This window comes from Engystomops pustulosus, chromosome 7 (assembly GCF_040894005.1).
Source record: "Engystomops pustulosus chromosome 7, aEngPut4.maternal, whole genome shotgun sequence".
Taxonomy (NCBI): Eukaryota; Metazoa; Chordata; class Amphibia; order Anura; family Leptodactylidae; genus Engystomops; species Engystomops pustulosus.
Window position 1 is genome coordinate 98,361,707 of NC_092417.1, and position 22,919 is coordinate 98,384,625.

At 42.7% G+C, this 22,919-nt stretch overlaps 1 long non-coding RNA gene across 1 annotated transcript in view; it reads left to right on the forward strand.

Moving 5' to 3' along the window:
- LOC140070629 (uncharacterized) overlaps positions 1–22,550 on the forward strand; it is a 66,368-nt gene extending 43,818 nt beyond the window's left edge. The window contains exon 3 of the long non-coding RNA XR_011848965.1: positions 21,030–22,550. This is a non-coding gene — a long non-coding RNA (uncharacterized lncRNA). The remainder of the gene's footprint in view (positions 1–21,029) is intronic.
- The last annotated feature ends 369 nt before the right edge of the window (positions 22,551–22,919 follow it).

Sequence of the window (22,919 nt, forward strand, 5' to 3'; positions counted from 1 at the left end):
GGAGGGGTGGGAGGAGGAGGAGGCATAGTAGGCCTTTGAGACCTGGACCGAGGTAGGCCCCGCAATCCTCGGCGTCGGCAGTATATGACCAGCCCCAGGGTCAGACTCGGTCCCAGCCTCCACCAAGTGAACCCAATGTGCCGTCAGCGATATATAGTGGCCCTGCCCGGCAGCACTCGTCCACGTGTCCGTGGTCAGGTGGACCTTGTCAGAAACGGCGTTGGTCAGGGCACGGATGATGTTGTCTGACACGTGCTGGTGCAGGGCTGGGACGGCACATCGGGAAAAGTAGTGGCGGCTGGGGACCTAATACTGAGGGGCGGCCGCCGCCATGAGGTTGCGAAAGGCCTCGGTCTCTACTAGCCTATAGGGCAGCATCTCCAGGCTAAGCAATCTGGAGATGTGGACATTAAGGGCTTGGGCGTGCGGGTGGGTTGCACTATATTTTCTTTTCCTCTCCAGCGTCTGGGGTATGGAGAGCTGAACGCTGGTGGATGCTGTGGAGGATCGTGGAGGCGACGATGGGGTTTTTGTGCCAGAGTCCTGGGCAGGGGGCTGACTATCAGCTGACACAGGGGAAGGAGCAGCGGTGTGCACGGCCGGAGGGGAACGGGCTTGGTGCCACTGATTCGGGTGTTTAGCATTCATATGCCTGCGCATACTGGTGGTAGTTAAGCTAGTAGTGGTGGAACCCCTGCTGATCCTGGTTTGGCAAAGGTTGCACACCACAGTCCGTCGGTCATCCGGTGTTTCCTTAAAGAACCTCCAGACTTCTGAAAATCTAGCCCTCGCTGCGGGAGCCCTCGCCACGGGAGCTTCACTTCGTGACACATTTGGCGCTGATGCACCTGCTCTGGCCCTGCCTCTCCGTCTGGCCCCACCACTGCCTCTTCCAACCTGTTCTGCTATAGGACTCTCCTCCGTCTCAGAAGCACTGTGTTCACCCGGCCTCTCAACCCAGCTTGGGTCTGTCACCTCATCATCCTCCGATCCCTCAGTCTGCTCCCCCCTCGGACTTCCTGCCCTGACAACAACTTCACCACTGTCTGACAACCGTGTCTCCTCATCGTCGGACACCTCTTTACACACTTCTTCCACTACGTCAAGAAGGTCATCATCACCCACAGACTGCGACTGGTGGAAAACCTGGGCATCGGAAAATTGCTCAGCAGCAACCGGACAAGTGGTTTGTGACTGTGGGAAGGGTCCAGAAAACAGTTCCTCAGAGTATGCCGGTTCAAATGCCAAATTTTCCTGGGAGGGGGCAGACTGGGGGGGGAGGAGGCTGAGGTGCAGGAGCTGGAGGAGTGCCGATTTCGGTGACATGGGTGGACTGCGTGGAAGACTGACTGGTGGACAAATTGCTCGAAGCATTGTCGGCAATCCACGACATCACCTGTTCGCACTGTTCTGGCCTCAACAGTGCTCTACCACGAGTCCCAGTAACTTCAGACATGATGAACCTAGGGAGTGTAGCTCTGCGGCGTTCCCCTGCTCCCTCATCAGCAGGTGGTGTCTCACCCCACCCAGGACCACGGCCTCTGACCCCTGCAGTAGATGGACGCCCACGTCTTGAGGAAACGCTGAACTATCAGATTTAACACATGGGCCAGGCATGGCACATGTGTCAGTCTGCCGAGTTGCAGAGCCGCCACCAGGTTACGGCCGTTGTCACACACAACCATGCCTGGCTTCAGGTTCAGCGGTGCCAGCCACAGATCAGTCTGCGCCGTGATGCCCTGTAATAGTTCTTGGGCGGTGTGCCTTTTATCGCCTAGGCTCAGCAGTTTGAGCACCGCCTGCTGTCGCTTAGCGACGGCACTGCTGCTGTGCCTAGAGCTAGCGACTGATGGCGCCATGCCCACGGATGGTAGTTCGGAGGAGGAGGTGGAGGAGGGGTGGGAGGAGGAGGAGGCATAGTAGGCCTTTGAGACCTGGACCGAGGTAGGCCCCGCAATCCTCGGCGTCGGCAGTATATGACCAGCCCCAGGGTCAGACTCGGTCCCAGCCTCCACCAAGTGAACCCAATGTGCCGTCAGCGATATATAGTGGCCCTGCCCGGCAGCACTCGTCCACGTGTCCGTGGTCAGGTGGACCTTGTCAGAAACGGCGTTGGTCAGGGCACGGATGATGTTGTCTGACACGTGCTGGTGCAGGGCTGGGACGGCACATCGGGAAAAGTAGTGGCGGCTGGGGACCTAATACTGAGGGGCGGCCGCCGCCATGAGGTTGCGAAAGGCCTCGGTCTCTACTAGCCTATAGGGCAGCATCTCCAGGCTAAGCAATCTGGAGATGTGGACATTAAGGGCTTGGGCGTGCGGGTGGGTTGCACTATATTTTCTTTTCCTCTCCAGCGTCTGGGGTATGGAGAGCTGAACGCTGGTGGATGCTGTGGAGGATCGTGGAGGCGACGATGGGGTTTTTGTGCCAGAGTCCTGGGCAGGGGGCTGACTATCAGCTGACACAGGGGAAGGAGCAGCGGTGTGCACGGCCGGAGGGGAACGGGCTTGGTGCCACTGATTCGGGTGTTTAGCATTCATATGCCTGCGCATACTGGTGGTAGTTAAGCTAGTAGTGGTGGAACCCCTGCTGATCCTGGTTTGGCAAAGGTTGCACACCACAGTCCGTCGGTCATCCGGTGTTTCCTTAAAGAACCTCCAGACTTCTGAAAATCTAGCCCTCGCTGCGGGAGCCCTCGCCACGGGAGCTTCACTTCGTGACACATTTGGCGCTGATGCACCTGCTCTGGCCCTGCCTCTCCGTCTGGCCCCACCACTGCCTCTTCCAACCTGTTCTGCTATAGGACTCTCCTCCGTCTCAGAAGCACTGTGTTCACCCGGCCTCTCAACCCAGCTTGGGTCTGTCACCTCATCATCCTCCGATCCCTCAGTCTGCTCCCCCCTCGGACTTCCTGCCCTGACAACAACTTCACCACTGTCTGACAACCGTGTCTCCTCATCGTCGGACACCTCTTTACACACTTCTTCCACTACGTCAAGAAGGTCATCATCACCCACAGACTGCGACTGGTGGAAAACCTGGGCATCGGAAAATTGCTCAGCAGCAACCGGACAAGTGGTTTGTGACTGTGGGAAGGGTCCAGAAAACAGTTCCTCAGAGTATGCCGGTTCAAATGCCAAATTTTCCTGGGAGGGGGCAGACTGGGGGGGGAGGAGGCTGAGGTGCAGGAGCTGGAGGAGTGCCGATTTCGGTGACATGGGTGGACTGCGTGGAAGACTGACTGGTGGACAAATTGCTCGAAGCATTGTCGGCAATCCACGACATCACCTGTTCGCACTGTTCTGGCCTCAACAGTGCTCTACCACGAGTCCCAGTAACTTCAGACATGATGAACCTAGGGAGTGTAGCTCTGCGGCGTTCCCCTGCTCCCTCATCAGCAGGTGGTGTCTCACCCCACCCAGGACCACGGCCTCTGACCCCTGCAGTAGATGGACGCCCACGTCCCCACCCTCGTCCTCGTCCTCTACCCCTAGCCCTCGGGTTAAACATTTTGAAAATGAAAGTTATATAACTTTAATTTTTTTTTTAACTTTTTTTTGTGTTTTTTAATTTTTTTTTGTGTTTTTTAGTTTTTAAAACCAAACAATGCTATCCTATTGCTATGGCTATTTTCTAGCCAAGTATGAAAGCACACTGATGAGATGACGCTGAGTTATGAAAAAATAAATGTAAAATAAAAAGGAAATGACAGACTGTGCCTAATTGAAATCCAACCCCTAATAAATTTTCCCACTTCGGTCTTTGCGATGGATATGTGCGTCACTAAGCGCTAAACACAGCGGTCGCAAGTCTCACTCCAAATTCCTCACAATTGGCTAGTATATGCACTGCAGCAAGGACAGCCACCAGCAGATCAACCAGAAATAAAATATATATAACGCTATTGTAGGCGTAAGTAAGCCGTTTGGATTCTCCTTTGGCTATTTTCTAGCCAAGTATGAAAGCACACTGATGAGATGACGCTGAGTTATGAAAAAATAAACGTAAAATAAAAAGGAAATGGCAGACTGTGCCTAATTGAAATCCAACCCCTAATAAATTTTCCCACTTCGGTCTTTGCGATGGATATGTGCGTCACTAAGCGCTAAACACAGCGGTCGCAAGTCTCACTCCAAATTCCTCACAATTGGCTAGTATATGCACTGCAGCAAGGACAGCCACCAGCAGATCAACCAGAAATAAAATATATATAACGCTATTGTAGGCGTAAGTAAGCCGTTTGGATTCTCCTTTGGCTATTTTCTAGCCAAGTATGAAAGCACACTGATGAGATGACGCTGAGTTATGAAAAAATAAACGTAAAATAAAAAGGAAATGGCAGACTGTGCCTAATTGAAATCCAACCCCTAATAAATTTTCCCACTTCGGTCTTTGCGATGGATATGTGCGTCACTAAGCGCTAAACACAGCGGTCGCAAGTCTCACTCCAAATTCCTCACAATTGGCTAGTATATGCACTGCAGCAAGGACAGCCACCAGCAGATCAACCAGAAATAAAATATATATAACGCTATTGTAGGCGTAAGTAAGCCGTTTGGATTCTCCTTTGGCTATTTTCTAGCCAAGTATGAAAGCACACTGATGAGATGACGCTGAGTTATGAAAAAATAAACGTAAAATAAAAAGGAAATGGCAGACTGTGCCTAATTGAAATCCAACCCCTAATAAATTTTCCCACTTCAGTCTTTGCGATGGATATGTGCGTCACTAAGCGCTAAACACAGCGGTCGCAAGTCTCACTCCAAATTCCTCACAATTGGCTAGTATATGCACTGCAGCAAGGACAGCCACCAGCAGATCAACCAGAAATAAAATATATATAACGCTATTGTAGGCGTAAGTAAGCCGTTTGGATTCTCCTTTGGCTATTTTCTAGCCAAGTATGAAAGCACACTGATGAGATGACGCTGAGTTATGAAAAAATAAACGTAAAATAAAAAGGAAATGGCAGACTGTGCCTAATTGAAATCCAACCCCTAATAAATTTTCCCACTTCGGTCTTTGCGATGGATATGTGCGTCACTAAGCGCTAAACACAGCGGTCGCAAGTCTCACTCCAAATTCCTCACAATTGGCTAGTATATGCACTGCAGCAAGGACAGCCACCAGCAGATCAACCAGAAATAAAATATATATAACGCTATTGTAGGCGTAAGTAAGCCGTTTGGATTCTCCTTTGGCTATTTTCTAGCCAAGTATGAAAGCACACTGATGAGATGACGCTGAGTTATGAAAAAATAAACGTAAAATAAAAAGGAAATGGCAGACTGTGCCTAATTGAAATCCAACCCCTAATAAATTTTCCCACTTCGGTCTTTGCGATGGATATGTGCGTCACTAAGCGCTAAACACAGCGGTTGCAAGTCTCACTCCAAATTCCTCACAATTGGCTAGTATATGCACTGCAGCAAGGACAGCCACCAGCAGATCAACCAGAAATAAAATATATATAACGCTATTGTAGGCGTAAGTAAGCCGTTTGGATTCTCCTTTGGCTATTTTCTAGCCAAGTATGAAAGCACACTGATGAGATGACGCTGAGTTATGAAAAAATAAACGTAAAATAAAAAGGAAATGGCAGACTGTGCCTAATTGAAATCCAACCCCTAATAAATTTTCCCACTTCAGTCTTTGCGATGGATATGAGCGTCACTAAGCGCTAAACACAGCGGTCGCAAGTCTCACTCCAAATTCCTCACAATTGGCTAGTATATGCACTGCAGCAAGGACAGCCACCAGCAGATCAACCAGAAATAAAATATATATAACGCTATTGTAGGCGTAAGTAAGCCGTTTGGATTCTCCTTTGGCTATTTTCTAGCCAAGTATGAAAGCACACTGATGAGATGACGCTGAGTTATGAAAAAATAAACGTAAAATAAACGTAAAATAAAAAGGAAATGGCAGACTGTGCCTAATTGAAATCCAACCCCTAATAAATTTTCCCACTTCGGTCTTTGCGATGGATATGTGCGTCACTAAGCGCTAAACACAGCGGTCGCAAGTCTCACTCCAAATTCCTCACAATTGGCTAGTATATGCACTGCAGCAAGGACAGCCACCAGCAGATCAACCAGAAATAAAATATATATAACGCTATTGTAGGCGTAAGTAAGCCGTTTGGATTCTCCTTTGGCTATTTTCTAGCCAAGTATGAAAGCACACTGATGAGATGACGCTGAGTTATGAAAAAATAAACGTAAAATAAAAAGGAAATGGCAGACTGTGCCTAATTGAAATCCAACCCCTAATAAATTTTCCCACTTCGGTCTTTGCGATGGATATGTGCGTCACTAAGCGCTAAACACAGCGGTCGCAAGTCTCACTCCAAATTCCTCACAATTGGCTAGTATATGCACTGCAGCAAGGACAGCCACCAGCAGATCAACCAGAAATAAAATATATATAACGCTATTGTAGGCGTAAGTAAGCCGTTTGGATTCTCCTTTGGCTATTTTCTAGCCAAGTATGAAAGCACACTGATGAGATGACGCTGAGTTATGAAAAAATAAACGTAAAATAAAAAGGAAATGGCAGACTGTGCCTAATTGAAATCCAACCCCTAATAAATTTTCCCACTTCGGTCTTTGCGATGGATATGTGCGTCACTAAGCGCTAAACACAGCGGTCGCAAGTCTCACTCCAAATTCCTCACAATTGGCTAGTATATGCACTGCAGCAAGGACAGCCACCAGCAGATCAACCAGAAATAAAATATATATAACGCTATTGTAGGCGTAAGTAAGCCGTTTGGATTCTCCTTTGGCTATTTTCTAGCCAAGTATGAAAGCACACTGATGAGATGACGCTGAGTTATGAAAAAATAAACGTAAAATAAAAAGGAAATGGCAGACTGTGCCTAATTGAAATCCAACCGCTAATAAATTTTCCCACTTCGGTCTTTGCGATGGATATGTGCGTCACTAAGCGCTAAACACAGCGGTCGCAAGTCTCACTCCAAATTCCTCACAATTGGCTAGTATATGCACTGCAGCAAGGACAGCCACCAGCAGATCAACCAGAAATAAAATATATATAACGCTATTGTAGGCGTAAGTAAGCCGTTTGGATTCTCCTTTGGCTATTTTCTAGCCAAGTATGAAAGCACACTGATGAGATGACGCTGAGTTATGAAAAAATAAACGTAAAATAAAAAGGAAATGGCAGACTGTGCCTAATTGAAATCCAACCCCTAATAAATTTTCCCACTTCGGTCTTTGCGATGGATATGTGCGTCACTAAGCGCAAAACACAGCGGTCGCAAGTCTCACTACAAATTCCTCACAATTGGCTAGTATATGCACTGCAGCAAGGACAGCCACCAGCAGATCAACCAGAAATAAAATATATATAACGCTATTGTAGGCGTAAGTAAGCCGTTTGGATTCTCCTTTGGCTATTTTCTAGCCAAGTATGAAAGCACACTGATGAGATGACGCTGAGTTATGAAAAAATAAACGTAAAATAAAAAGGAAATGACAGACTGTGCCTAATTGAAATCCAACCCCTAATAAATTTTCCCACTTTGGTGTTTGAGGTGGATATGTGTGTCACTAAGAGCTAAACACAACGGTAGCAAGTCCCCCTGCAAATTCCTCACAATATGGTACTAGCTGCACTACTAGTGCCAGCAAGCCCAGCCACAAGCAAACAAAAAATAAAAATGTATAACGTTATTGTAGCCCTAAGAAGGGCTGTTGGGTTCTTGTAGAATCACTCCTGCCTAACACTATTCTAATAGAACAGCCTAACGCTTTCCCTGACCAGCAGCAGCTCTCTCCCTAGCGGCATCCAGACAGAGAATGACGCGAGCAGCGCGGGCAGCGGCTAGTCTATCCCAGGGTCACCTGATCTGGCCAGTCAACCACTGCTATCGACGTGTAAGGGTACCACGTCATGCTGGGTGGAGTGCAGAGTCTCCTGGCTTGTGATTGGCTCTGTTTCTGGCCGCCAAAAAGCAAAACGGCGGGAGCTGCCATTTTCTCGAGCGGGCGAAGTATTCGTCCGAGCAACGAGCAGTTTCGAGTACGCTAATGCTCGAACGAGCATCAAGCTCGGACGAGTATGTTCGCTCATCTCTACAGACAACCAGACATCCACAAAAGACACTTTTTTAACAAGAGACATGTAGATGTTATTTTAAGGCCTTGGGGAGCCTGACAAATAAAGAGGTCCTAAGAATGGAAATAGCGTCCAAAGTGTATTCTAGAAAACAGTCTTATAACTATTGCCATATGATAGTTGATGGTGGTTTTGTAGAAGGAACCAGCATCAGCTTTAGATGGGCCCTTGGGTGAGTGAGTCACTGTCCCCACCCCGTTCCCCAATGCCTCAATTTATTTGAAAATGAATTAAAAAACCTTTGACCTAGAATAGTTTTGCCTGGCAAACGTGCCACCTAATGAATACATACAGAGGCCTATGTCTCTTGATGTATCCGCCGGAATGGGGGTGGGAACATGGCCTTTATGAATTCCCCCCTCTTTTTTATTGCACTGATCATTTTTAATCATTCTCCTATAAAACCACTAATACTAATTATTATTAGTTAAAACATTACAACAGCTTCCACAGCCAACATCTTTGTAACCAATGACTTAGCTGAAAACAAAATATGGTTGGAGTGTTTTTTTTAAATCAAGTTAAACCCAATACATTTTAAAAAAAGACTTTAAGGGCTGTGATGACACAGACTGAAGCTGGGCCATATAGTTCAAACTTTCTATGCTCATACATAACATATAGACCACAGAAGACACAAGACCACAATTCACTAGGGGAAAAAGAACCCTCCTTAAAAAGCCTGAACACTACAGATGGTCCATAGAAGACCTGACTAAGCCATGAACTATCCTGCTTACCAGCCCTTGTAACAAGGAGCAATGCAGAGAGAAATAGCAATAATTGTTCATAAACATAAAGGTTTAGTAGGCTGCACTGCACTCAACATCCCAGGTACTTCAAACATCTTATTTCTAAATTTTAATCAGATAGTTAAAGCTTTTAGTATAGATTATAATCTAGTTAAGGGAGATATTTAAACACAACACTTTTGGGTATAATATATACTATTGCTGCTCATACTTTTACCAATTTAACATTATAGGTAATACTATGCAAGTAATACAATTTATACTGTGCTTAATACATCATGATATTGTTAGCATACACTGCATAGCTACGAACGTAGACTATTAATGTTTAATGCCATTAATGCCCGCTCTCAAGTGACTATAATTTGAGCTGCTTTAATCAGTTTATGTGAATATTGAGATCCAATGAAAGGAAACACTTTGTAATTATTGACAATGAATGTTAAATCAATTGGCATTATCCAGAGTTCATAGAAGAAAGAGATTATATCAGTGGAGAATATGTTTGAGATTCATGAAAGTACAGTAGTATTAATATGGAAAGGCTACATACAATGCAGTGGATAAAGCCAATGTACAGAATATGTAATGCAGATATGTATAAATACAATAGGTAGTTTTTGGAAAGATGATAGGGATAGGAGGCTTCAAAAAGGCTATCCATACATAGATAATAACAAGACTAATAACAATTTGTTGCTGGTAATAAGGAATACAATTATGAAAAACTAAGGCCTTAAAGGGAACATATCCACAGAAATGAACCTAATAATTCCCTAGCCGTGAATTATCAAGGAGGTTCATGGCTTACTGTGGTGGTGGCATCCAGAAATTGTCAGTGATGACCCTAAATCCAGGTATATTACTAGCCAGCTCTAATGAAGATCCCCAATTATAGCTGAGGAAATATAATAATTTTCGTTTTAACTAAAGTTGAGCTTCTGGTTAATGCCACCATGTCAGGCCAAAAGATAGACATGAGAAATGTAGTCAGAAACATTATTTGTAAAGGGTCTATTTAGCCCCGGACCAGATCCTGGAAGAGCACAGGTCCGGGAGAAGGAGGGGGGTAATTCTTTTTATTCCTTCTCCCTTTACAGGAGGGCCGGATTATAGGCGGGGCTCCCGGGGCTCGAGCCCTGGGGCCCCCACCATATTGCTCCCAAGGGGGCCCCCACCAGATTGCACCCCGCGGCTCCCCTCCTCCCTGCCGCCACCTCCCTGAAGCCGGCTGCTCCCCGCCACAGATGACTTCCATCTGCCCGCCTCCACAGCATAGGTCACCTCCTCCCCACCCGCCCATCCGCCTCCATGTTCGAGCCTACCCCCATCCATCCCCCTGCAAGGCCAAGCCGCACGCCCACAGCACAGTCGACCACCAACACGCCCGCCTATCCACCTGCGCTACAATGCTAGTACTCCCGCCGCCCTCTGCCCAAAAAGCACTCTCCCTCCGCAACTCCCTCCGTCACAAACCGAACCACCACCCCCGCTGACACCCCACCCCCCCACCCCCGCTGGAAAAAGCACCCGCGCGAACACCGCCGCCCCCGGATCGACCAACAAGCAACCCTGCCGCCCCTCGCCCGAAAAAGCACCCACCCTCCGCAGCTCCCCCCCGCCGGAAAAAATGCAGCCGCGCCCTCCCTCCCCCCCGGTTGAACAAGCACCTGCAAGACCCCCCACCAGCTCAAACACCCACCTCACGCCGTGCCCGGTGAACCTTAAAGGTAAGTATATAAATATGTATTTGTGTGTATATATGATGTATATTATGTGTATACTGTATATGCATCTATTGTATATATGTGTATATACTGTGTATATATGCATCGACTGTATATATATGTGTATATACTGTGTATATATGCATCTACTGTATATATGTGTATATTCTGTGTAAATGTGTATATATGTATGTATGCATCAAATGTATATATGTATATATACTGTGTAAATGTGTGTATATGTGTATGTATGCATCTACTGTATATATACGTGTATATACTGTGTAAATGTGTGTATATGTGTATGTATGCATCTACTGTATATACGTGTATATACTGTGTAAATGTGTATATATGTGTATGTATGCATCTACTGTATATACTGTGTAAATGTGTGTGTATGTATGCATCTACTGTATATACATGTATATACTGTGTAAATGTGTGTGTATTTATGCATCTACTGTATATACGTGTATATACTGTATAGATGTGTGTGTATGTATGCATCTACTGTGTATGGGTACATTCACACGAGGTATGCCCAACATGCGGGCACCGCCGTGTGCTGGAGAGGGGGAGGAGGTGATCCCTCCTCTCTTCATAGAAAACAGCGTCAGGCGGCCGCACACACACTAAAAGATAGAGCATGCTCTATCTTTTTGCAGTGTACAGCGCGGATTGGTGCCACACATGTGTGGCACTGTACCACTGCCGGGCCGCCATTGCCCTCTATGGGGACGTATTTGAGGTCGCAAATTTGCGGCCGCATGTATGTCCCCCCAGACGGCCGTGTGAATGAGCCCTAAATATGTACATACTGTGTATATATGTGTATATATGCATCTACTGTGTATATATGTGTATATATGCATCTACTGTATATATACACTCACCGACCACTTTATTAGGTACACCTGTCCAACTGCTTGTTAACACTTAATTTCTAATCAGCCAGTCACATGGCGGCAACTCAGTGCATTTAGGCATGTAGACATGGTCAAGACAATCTCCTGCAGTTCAAACCGAGCATCAGTATGGGGAAGAAAGGTGATTTGAGTGCCTTTGAACGTGGCATGGTTGTTGGTGCCAGAAGGGCTGGTCTGAGTATTTCAGAAACTGATCTACTGGGATTTTCATGCACAACCATCTCTAGCGTTTACAGAGAATGGTCCGAAAAAGAAAAAACATCCAGTGAGCGGCAGTTCTGTGGGCGGAAATGCCTTGTTGATGTCAGAGGTCAGAGGAGAATGGGCAGACTGGTTCGAGCTGATAGAAAGGCAACAGTGACTCAAATCGCCACGCGTTACAACCAAGGTAGGCAGAAGGGCATCTCTGAACGCACAGTACGTCGAACTTTGAGGCAGATGGGCTACAGCAGCAGAAGACCACACCGGGTGCCACTCCTTTCAGCTAAGAACAGGAAACTGAGGCTACAATTTGCACAAGCTCATCGAAATTGGACAGTAGAAGATTGGAAAAACGTTGCCTGGTCTGATGAGTCTCGATTTCTGCTGCGACATTCGGATGGTAACGTCAGAATTTGGCATCAACAACATGAAAGCATGGATCCATCCTGCCTTGTATCAACGGTTCAGGCTGGTGGTGGTGGTGTCATGGTGTGAGGAATATTTTCTTGGCACTCTTTGGGCCCCTTGGTACCAATTGAGCATCGTTGCACCGCCACAGCCTACCTGAGTATTGTTGCTGACCATGTCCATCCCTTTATGACCACAATGTACCCAACATATGATGGCTACTTTCAGCAGGATAATGCCCCATGTCATAAAGCTGGAATCATCTCAGACTGGTTTCTTGAACATGACAATGAGGTCACTGTACTCAAATGGCCTCCACGGTCACCAGATCTCAATCCAATAGAGCATCTTTGGGATGTGGTGGAACGGGAGATTCGCATCATGGATGTGCAGCCGACAAATCTGCGGCAACTGTGTGATGCCATCATGTCAATATGGACCAAAATCTCTGAGGAATGCTTTCAGCACCTTGTTGAATCTATGTCACGAAGATTTGAGGCAGTTCTGAAGGCAAAAGGGGGTCCAACCCGTTACTAGCATGGTGTACCTAATAAAGTGGCCGGTGAGTGTATGTATATGCTGTGGATATATGCATAGATGCATATACTGTATTTATACACGCATAAATTTATATGCACATATATAGGTGCACCTTTAAATATATGTATATATATGATGTGTGTTTTTGTATATGCTATGTATATGCTCTACATAGTGAATGTGTGTGTGTGTTGCTGTGCAGGCTGAGGTGTATGTTACATGGGACTGCATATCTGGTAGGGGTGAAGGTAGATATAAAGATGTGTTACTGGGGGGCGAGGCGGCTGTATGTAGCTGTGTTACTGGGGAAAAGGTGGCTGTATGTAGCTGTGTTACTGGCCACGGGCCGCTGCGCATTGCACACAGAGACAGTCAGTGACTCAGCTGAGCTGAGTCGCTGACTGACGGAAACTGGTGGGGGCCCCTTAAAAAGTGAAAGTGGTGGGGGCCCCGGGGCTCGAGCCCCAGGAGCCCCTCATTTAATCCGGCGCTGGGGATGAGGCAGCTGTATGTAGCGGTGTTACTGAGGATAAGGCGGATAGTAGTTAGTGAGGAGGAGGACGTGTGTGCACGCTACAATCAGTGGGGGCCTCCACCAGATTTTGCGCCCAAGGGCCCCCACCAACCTTAATCCGGCCCTGCTCTACAGGCAGATAGGCGGCGAGCCATAGAGGTCTATGGCAAATCACGCCAACAGATCATGGCCTACATGGCCCATCTGAATGATGCCTTAGTCAATAAATGTGCTGTAATGTCGTAAAGCGCCTATAGATTGTATTGGTGAAATACTGGTAAAGTAGTGGTTTACTTAAGAGGTGATTAGTCATGTGATACAATGCTCATCATTTCCTTCTTGGCAGTCAGTAAGTAGCATATTACTGTATACCGTACATATTTAGAGATGGCACATGCAATTAATTAACTGTAGAAAATAATTTTACTGTGACTATTACAAAGAGTCTATCACTGTCTGAATTTATCTGGCTCCCTTTCTCCCTTTTTTTTTCATGTTATTATTACATAAACCAAAGAATGGATACAGAGATAACAAGATGCTATTGTAGTAATACTGTACAGGCAGTCCCTGACTTAAGAACACCCGACATACAGATGACCCCTAGTTACAAACAGACCTCTGGATGTTAGTAAATTACTGTACTTTGGAGTTAGGCTACAATAAACAGCTACGTATAACAGTTATCAAAGGTTTCTGCAATTAAGTTTTATTGTTAATCCTGGTTCTTATGACAAAATTTTTTTGGGTGGGGTTACAATGATAAAATATACAGTTCCGACTTGCCTACAAATTCAACTTAAGAACAAACTTTCAGAACATATCGTAACCCGAGAATTGCCTATATATGTTCCACCTCTCAATAATCTACTAATCACCAGTTTGTTATATGAATGGCTCCCACAATAAACATCATTTAGCTGGTACTCAGGCCAGGGACACATATAGTAAAAACAGTGTGCGATGTCGTATGAGGAATTGCCCACCACAAAAATAGAAAATTATTATTCACCTATTATAGTTAGTGAAATCGGAAATTTAAAAAATCCTAAATGCTAGATTCACATAAAATAACAAAAACAGAGCACTTTTCTTTGGTGATACAATCCCTTTAATGTGTGATTTTCTGTGTGGAGCTAATGACCAGAGATACTATTTTAAAAGTGACAGATTGTACTGTATATAAAACACATTAACAACTCTTGCTGTGCAACAATGAAATGTTAACTCCTGCTCTTTATGCAGGATGGCGGCTACATTAACTTGTACAATAATGCAGAGAAGCAGAAGTTATGTATTAGGTAAACCATGCAAACAACCTGCATTTTGTCAGTAATTAAACGGTCCATCATTTAGTACAATTCAAGTGGCAAACTGTTAACTGCAATCTGCAACTCAGATTTTTCACACTTTTTCTTTAAATGCTCAGATTAATTTCAGTTTAGCTGCAGCTATAGAGCTGATACACAGAAAATGTAGAGAAATGGCAACATTATACATCTAAATGAGAACAAACCGCCAGCAACAAAACCTGCTATAAAAATAAACCATGATCACATTATATACAGGGAGTTTGAATACAAACTTTTAAGCAAGTCTTAAAAAAATAGATAGTATAATGTTTTCAGGTTTTTTTCCACAATTAATATCTCTATAGCACAGAGATTACAAGCTGTGTTTCTCTTACAGGGGCGTAACTAGAAGAGGCAGGACCCCATAGCATACTTTTGAATGGGTCCACCCCCCCTCAGAAAATACACATATTTGTATTCTCACACATTTAGCCACTTACGTGCATCAATTTATGCCCTGATTTAGTTCTACAATATTCATACATTTATACACATATCTTCTCCAGTAGCTGCTGAAGTCACAAAGCAGGAATTAGAGATGAGAGATCCCTAGTCCGCCATTTCTTATCTGAGCTGCCGATTCATGCTGTGTACTGTGGTAGATGTGCACTGTTATATACATATTATTGTGCTGTACGATATGCAGCATAATTTGTATATAATAATATATCCTCCATTGTGTGTTAGGTGGGATTCCAAGGCCCTCTGACATTGTGGGCGCCATAGCAGCTGCTATGTCTGCTACTGCTGTAGTTATGCCCCTAGTTACATATAGGTAATACGTAAAATGGATAAACTTGTCAATATTTTGGCACTTCTACTGATGTCTTATTGATGATCAATTGTGGTTGACATATACAAATGTGCATCAGGGCTTTAAGAATATCTACCATTTAAAGAAAGTCCATAAGTGTATGAAGAAGGTAATATTGAACCTATTTGTAATATACTGCTCCAAACAACTTTGTGTGCCAAATAATGTATGTAAAATCTCTTCTAAAGAAGATCTATCACCAGAATTTACATGAAAAGTCCTCCCCATATCACCTTAAATTAGCTGCCAGTGAGGCACTGTACCTTAGTTACAGCTAATTTTCTGATATCCAAATTAGCTTACTTGACTCTATTATTCAAGATATGACTCTCTGTTTTCTCCAGGGCACCACTCCCCCTTATTTTGACATACAGCTTGGTGTCTCTTCAAATCACTGCTCTACCTCCTTGTACTTAGGGACCGTCCGCAAATACTCAAGACTTATTAAGCTCTGTGTACAGATGGGAAATATTGTGTCAGTTTTTTTTTTCACGGTCCCTTGTGTTACATTCATGTCATGTGACCCATACATGGGGTACATTTTGGAAATGTAAAGAGTATAGGACCTTAAATTACATCACTTTAGTCACATGACACGAACTGCTGAATAATAAGGAGGCATAAAGATATGGGCAGGAGTAAATGGGAATGGCCAGCTAAGCAGGACTCACCCCCTCTGATGCCAGGTAATATAATATAATATTGATTTATGATGATGCAAGGGAAACTATTTTTAGGTAAAAGATTCAGTTATGTGGTGAGAGGTTCCCTTAAATAACAGGGAATTAATAAGCAAGCCCTGTTTCATTTATATTGTGTACTCTCCACACTCTATACACCCTGCTCCAAATAACTTAATTATGAAGAGATTTCCATTCTCTACCAAATGAATAAAATATTTAGTAAGCTCCTCTGCCATCTCTCCTCTATTTCTCTCATTAACTAGCCATTAAAATAGTGAGAAACCAAACCTGTAACCAATTAGGACAGAATACATACAGGAAACAGATGAAGACACAGATCTCTTGCTGCTCCATGATACAGTAAGCCATATACAGCATGTAGAATACATGTTGTCTAAGGAACAAAATTTCCTTAGCAACATTGTTAATAATAATAAGCATATTTATTTATATAGCACCATCAAATTCCATAGCTCTTTACAGATTCTGGGGAACATACAAATAAAATAAGAAATTACAGTCATATGAAATAATAGGATGTGCTCTATGAGGATGAGGGGGTGACACAAGGAGTATAAGAGCTTGTATAATGGTCCAGACATTTTTATAAAGGGATGGAATAAAAATAATGTAATAAATATAAAAATGCTGCTTAAACCAACCATCAGCCGCCATCTTATATATAAAGTCCATAGTCAGTGGGACTGCAGAGAAGCATTTTCCATTTAACAGACAGGGGGAGTACCCAGACTTGTTTAATAAACAGTTATAGTTGCATGCAGTTAGCTAGTGTGATAGGCCTACCTAAATAAATGAGTTAATAAAAGAGTTAATGTTTGAGGCATGGGGGTTGGTTATTAGTCTGATAGACCGGGTAAGGCATTCCAGAGACTTGGTGCAGCTCTGGAGAAGTCCTGGAGACGTGAGTGGGAGGTCCGAATTAAGAAAGAGAATAATAATAAGACCACTGGCGGATCGAAAAGCACAGGTATTCAGAAGTAGCCGGGCAAACTGGCACAGACTGGAGGCATCCATGTAGCGTTTGGTCTGAAAGACAAGCCTGGCTGCTACATTAAAAATAGATTGTAGAGGAGAGAGTTTAGTGAGTGGAAAACCGATTAGTAGGGAGATACAGTAGTCTAGACAAGAGTGAATCAGAGCAACAATTAGTGTTTTAGAGGTTTCAATTGTAATGTTACAGAGTTGCTAAGGCCAGACTTTGTATATAGTTTTTAAATCAAAGGACACCAAATTGTACCATCATTGTACTGCATGTAGATATATAGAATACAGCATCTCAACCATTCTTTGTATTTTTATAATAATATGATTAGGTTATGTAACAAATTCCCCAGTTTATTTTTCTTTACTGTAGATGCATCAGGTGACTGAGATCACATCTATTTGCAGGTTCTAGCCAACCAGTATCCTCTTTCCTGGGCTCCACTTTTCAATCATGTTGCGGGCCCCCAATCACAAATCATCCCACTGCTTTGTGCATCCTTGCTCCTGTTTGGCTCAGGCTATGGTCACACGTTCCTCTAGCATTGAGTTCATAATCCAACGCTAGTGCACAGGGGCGGGCCTCGGCCCGATGGCATATGTGTTTTCAGAGTAATGCATGCGATTGGTAACCAGGCCTTATAGCCGCAATACTGCCCTCATAAACATCTATGGCACCCAATCACGGTGTGGTGAGCTGCACAGCAAATGTAGCAAATGTCCTATATTTTGCTGGTTTTGCGCCACAGCCGTAGGCTTTCAATGCACAGGGGAGGGGTGAGGAGCGCTTTCTCTTGCATGCAACTGTATGCTCGCCCGAGCATACATTTGTGTCGAAATTTCCTAAATTTTCAGAAAAATGTCCACTTTATCAACTATAATGAAAACATGTTTTATAGCATATATAATTAATTAAGCAAACAATGTGATTCCAGGATAATAAAACATAAATAGGATGTAATTGATGCAATATATAGACTTCCTATTGGGTACGTTCTAAATGAGCAAATGTATTCACTTTTGATTTATAAACACAGACACATATAAAACATTCATACTGTGCAGATGCAATTATTTCAGCTTATTTACTAAATCAACCATGTACGTTATAACAGAGACCAATAGTCTGCATGACTGCATATATAAAGCAAGAGGCATGGGGATGATCAGATAGATATGACAAATGCTCACAAATAAAGTGAACATAGGAAAGAGCAAGATATGTAGATAGGAGATAGATGAATGTGAGACAGAGAAAAAAATGAGAATAGATAGATAGATAGACAGACAGAAAGAAAGAAAGAAAGAAAGATAGATAGATAGATAGATAGATAGATAGATAGATAGATAGATAGATAAGATAGATAGATAGATAGATAGATAGATAGATAGATAGATAGATAGATGGATAGATAGCAGCACTGCTAAAAATGATAAATAATTGGGTGCCCGCACTAAAGGACCGGCCACGTCCTCCAATAATAAAAATAAGAGAAAGCCTTTAGAAAGGCTTTGGATGAAATGAAACGTAGCAGCTTGGGAATAAAGACCACTTGAATTTGTTCCACCAATTTGGAGTGCCGCCTATTTTTTTTATTTTTAGATAGATATATAGATAGATAGATTGATAAATAAAATGAATACATTTTACTGAGTGAAGAGCAATAGCACCTGCAGAGTACAATAGGGTGCACACTCCAATGGAAGAACCAGGCCCCTAAAATTATATCCAAAAAGAATCAGGTAGCACATCTCTAGAAAAGCAAAGGATTTGGGTGATCTATCCATAGAGCCTTCCTCAAGCACATGACAATATTTGATATACAGAAAGCTTTACAATAATGTGATCAGTTCATGTGAATGTGATTGACTGTATCTTTAACACATGAACTGATCACATGATTGTAAAGCTTTCCATATATAAAGTTTTCTGTGATACATTGACGTCAGCTTGAGAAAGAATTGGAGAATAGAACAAAACATGGCACCCCAAGTATATAAAGTACTCAACATTTTTTGGGGTATGTAAAGAAGTTAGAGTTCTGGTTAATGCTTTCAAGATAATTTTAGATATATGATTAAGATATAAGTGCAAGACAGATGATAAAAAGACGTCAGGGAAAGAAATCCAAAATCCATCATGATGAACCAGGAGTTCTAACTCACAGATCCAGGTACTGTGACTGTGGTAATGTTCTCATATTTTATAATAATTCTTTATTTATATATCCCACACAGATTACTATCCATAGCCTCCTTCCATCTGAAATCAACTGTTAAATTTATGTCTAATGAGCAAGAAGAACTCCAAAACATACTAGTAGGTTGATTAGATTGTGAGCCTCATGGGGACAAGGACTGATTTGGCAAGCTCTGTGTAGTGCTGCGTAAACTGTGTGCACTATATAAATAAAGAATTGTTATTATTAAGAGCTCTGGGTGGCATTACCATAGCCCCTCCATGCTGTAGCTGTCATACTATGCAGTAACACTTTCCCCTCCCAATGAGTGAGATGACAGCAGGCAGAGGGAGGGAGGAAGGAGCACCAAGAGAGCAGGAGGGGAGGGAGCTCCTGCATAGTAGAACAGTCTGTGAATCTCTATCATGGAGGGGCTTTTGTAACACCCCCAAACCTCTCTGGCTCATTAGCATAATTTTAAAAGTTGATATTTGAAGGATGGAGGACATGGATAACAACTATAAGAAGATTACCACAGTCACTGTGATTGGATCTATGAGTAAGTGTATCTGGTTTTTCCATGCTTCATTTTGATTGTAAATTTCCTTTAAGAGCATGATCATGACACAACATAATATGAAGCCCATTGGATTTGATCTAATGAATGGCTTAATGTGATGTGACTGTCCATTAACACCACAGCAGCGCTAATCTGAAATACGTTGGCAATACGTTCTTCAATTGATTGTTCCAACGAATTTGGGAAGAATATGGCCGTTGCCAATACACCTGAGTATCAGAAATTCACAATTGTCGATATGCTTCTTTTTATGCTAAGCAACTGTAAGATAGATGGAAATCTATGGAAAGTGAATGAGATAGATAAAAAAAGAAAGTCCACTGCAGCACTGTGTACAAGCTCCTAAAAATGAGGGGAGCAGTGCCTTTATGTCCTGACAAGACCTCTTGTAGGTTGTAGGTATTGTATGTGCAAACATAAAGCCAAACATTACTGCACATGAAATACATTTCACCTCGACTTTTCAATTGCGTTTGGAGTGCTGCCTGCCTTTCTTCAGGTAGATCGGCAGACAGACTTTGCTCCATATTACATCATTAGTTGCCTAGAAATTAGCTTTTTTCCATAGTAAGCCATCTCTTCAGATTTACATCCCCTGGTTTGTTTTCACATCATTTTCAAGCACCTCTGACCTCCTTTTCAAGCTGTTTGTCTTTCCCTATTTCCAACTAAGCAGACCAAAAAACAAATAATCAAAGAAATATCTTTGATCTTAGAATGAAATTGTCCAAAATTAATATTGATATTCCTCTACAAACATGCAGAACAGCAGGTAGACCATTTCATATAAACGGATACTTCAAAAATTAGAAGCTGATTTAACAACTGGGTAGAGTAATGAAGGTATCCTTCATGTGTGAGATACTGCAGATCAAGCACAAAGCAAAGGTTCCCGTACAAAATGTCTTTTCTCTTGAATAATATTACTTGAATACAAAACACTATGCCATATTATGCTGCTGCTGGTGTATACAGCATTTCCTTTTGTTCTGCTGTATAATTAAGCATAGTTTTTGTTATTGTTCACAGCATCTTTTTATCTAGATCCACAGCTTTCATCTCAATGGAGGATTATCATTTTCTCCCACTGGATACTGTTTTGTTTATCATCTTTTGCTATCTTACCATTTTATTCATTTTAATCTCTTAAGATTGGTCAGCAAAATCCCAACCTGCACATGACTGCTATATTTTTGTTCTTTCAGGTCCACCGCCATATCCCACAGCTCGGTGTGGTTTGTACAGACTTGGACTGCTATAATTTTAATAATAGTTATTATAAATGGTTTTTTTTTTATAATATTAGTAGAAATTGTACTATGATGGAAGCAGACTGCCCTCTACAGGAGAAACTGAAATGACCGAACAGGAAAGAAGATAATAAAAGTGACTGTGTATTATCATAATATTAAGAAAAATCTAATAAAAAATTAGATATCTACATTGCAGTTTTAACCCTAATGTATTCTATGTTACATACAGCCATATGCAGGAGAAGCTTTCATTGATATTGCCAAAGATGATAGTAGAGGTATATATATTGTTACAGACACATATAGGGGGTCATTTATCTTTATTTTTCTTCCTGTTTTTTTCTGTCTTTTTTGAGATATTTCTTTGCAGCATTGCAATTTTTCGCGCCTTTCTGGGACATTTTAAAATGTCCGCCGGACATTTGTTTTTCGTCAGTAAGACACATTTATCTTCTATTCCAGATGTGCTTAATGTCGCTAATGACATTTATTTTTTTCAAATTGTCTAAAATTTTTTGCTGCAAAAAACTCCAGACAAAAGCATACTTAAGGAAAACTTTATGAAGGAAAATGGAAAGAAGTGATTTGCAACATTTGTGCAACATTTTTGAGACATTTGTAACAAATGTCTCAAAAAAATCTGAAAAAAATCTCCCATTAAACACAAGGAAAAAGTGAGATTAGATTTATAATCAATGTTATTGTGCATTAAAGAAGCTCAACAACTGTTATTTTACAGCAACAAAATTTGAGCCCCATGTGACATTGTGTTCCTCTGACATCATCTCTATAGTTTTTATTCCCACTCATCCAATTTCTGGCAACGAAATGGCACTTAAACCTGCTACATTCCTAAATGAATATGGGTAAGTGATTTATCAATTCTCCTTTGGTTTCAACAGAGTTTGTTTGGGGATATGGCCGTAGATAAGTATAGAGACACTGGTCTTGTTATTCTAATTGTTGTATGATTTTATTTTACTTATACAGACCATAGGGGTACGTATATACGACCTCAAGCTTGCGGCTTTACATACACCCCCCATAGACAGAAATGGCCACACATGCGGCAGCGTAATGCTCCATACGTGGGGAAAAGATAGGACATATCCTCTCTTTCCCAGTGTTACGGCCCATATGTCGTGCATTTCAATGGTCATCCCTCTTCCTCTCCATCGCGGCCCGGCTGTAGCCGTGCGGGTATACATCAGTGTGCATGCGGCCTAAATACTGCGTAGATATGTCCGTTTTATCTTTGCTAACATGTACTGGGTTGAATTATAGCAACATTCTTTATTTGGAGTTGCACTGTATTTAATCTGATATTTTATATATATTGCATTTGGCTTTTTAAAGTAAAGCTCAATAAATGTTTCTACACTTTTTAGAAGGACAAACTGACTCCCTGTTTTGTCTTAGGTTTTGTACATCCATTACACTACCTGAAGACTGTTATCACACAGACTGCCCCTATACATCCCTTTGGGACAAGAGTGAGAACCTTGATAGTATCTCAATACACAGCCAGTTTAAACAAAAGTTTGGCTTCTGAAATGTAAAGTGTGCACCTGATACCACTGATCTATTCCAGTATTACCATACTGGCATGATGCTGGCATTACCATATAAGCCATTTGCACCCTAATGACAATAAACACCACAGGGTAGTACAATATACCACCCCGAAAGCACAATGAACAATGTACTTCCTCAACAGTAGCACATATTACAATACCGCTCAAAATATCTAACCAAAGCCAGCAAACTATTTTCACAGTACAACAAAATAATACCATACCCTTTCATACACCTCCCTCACTGGTATCAGAAGGATCGTCTTTC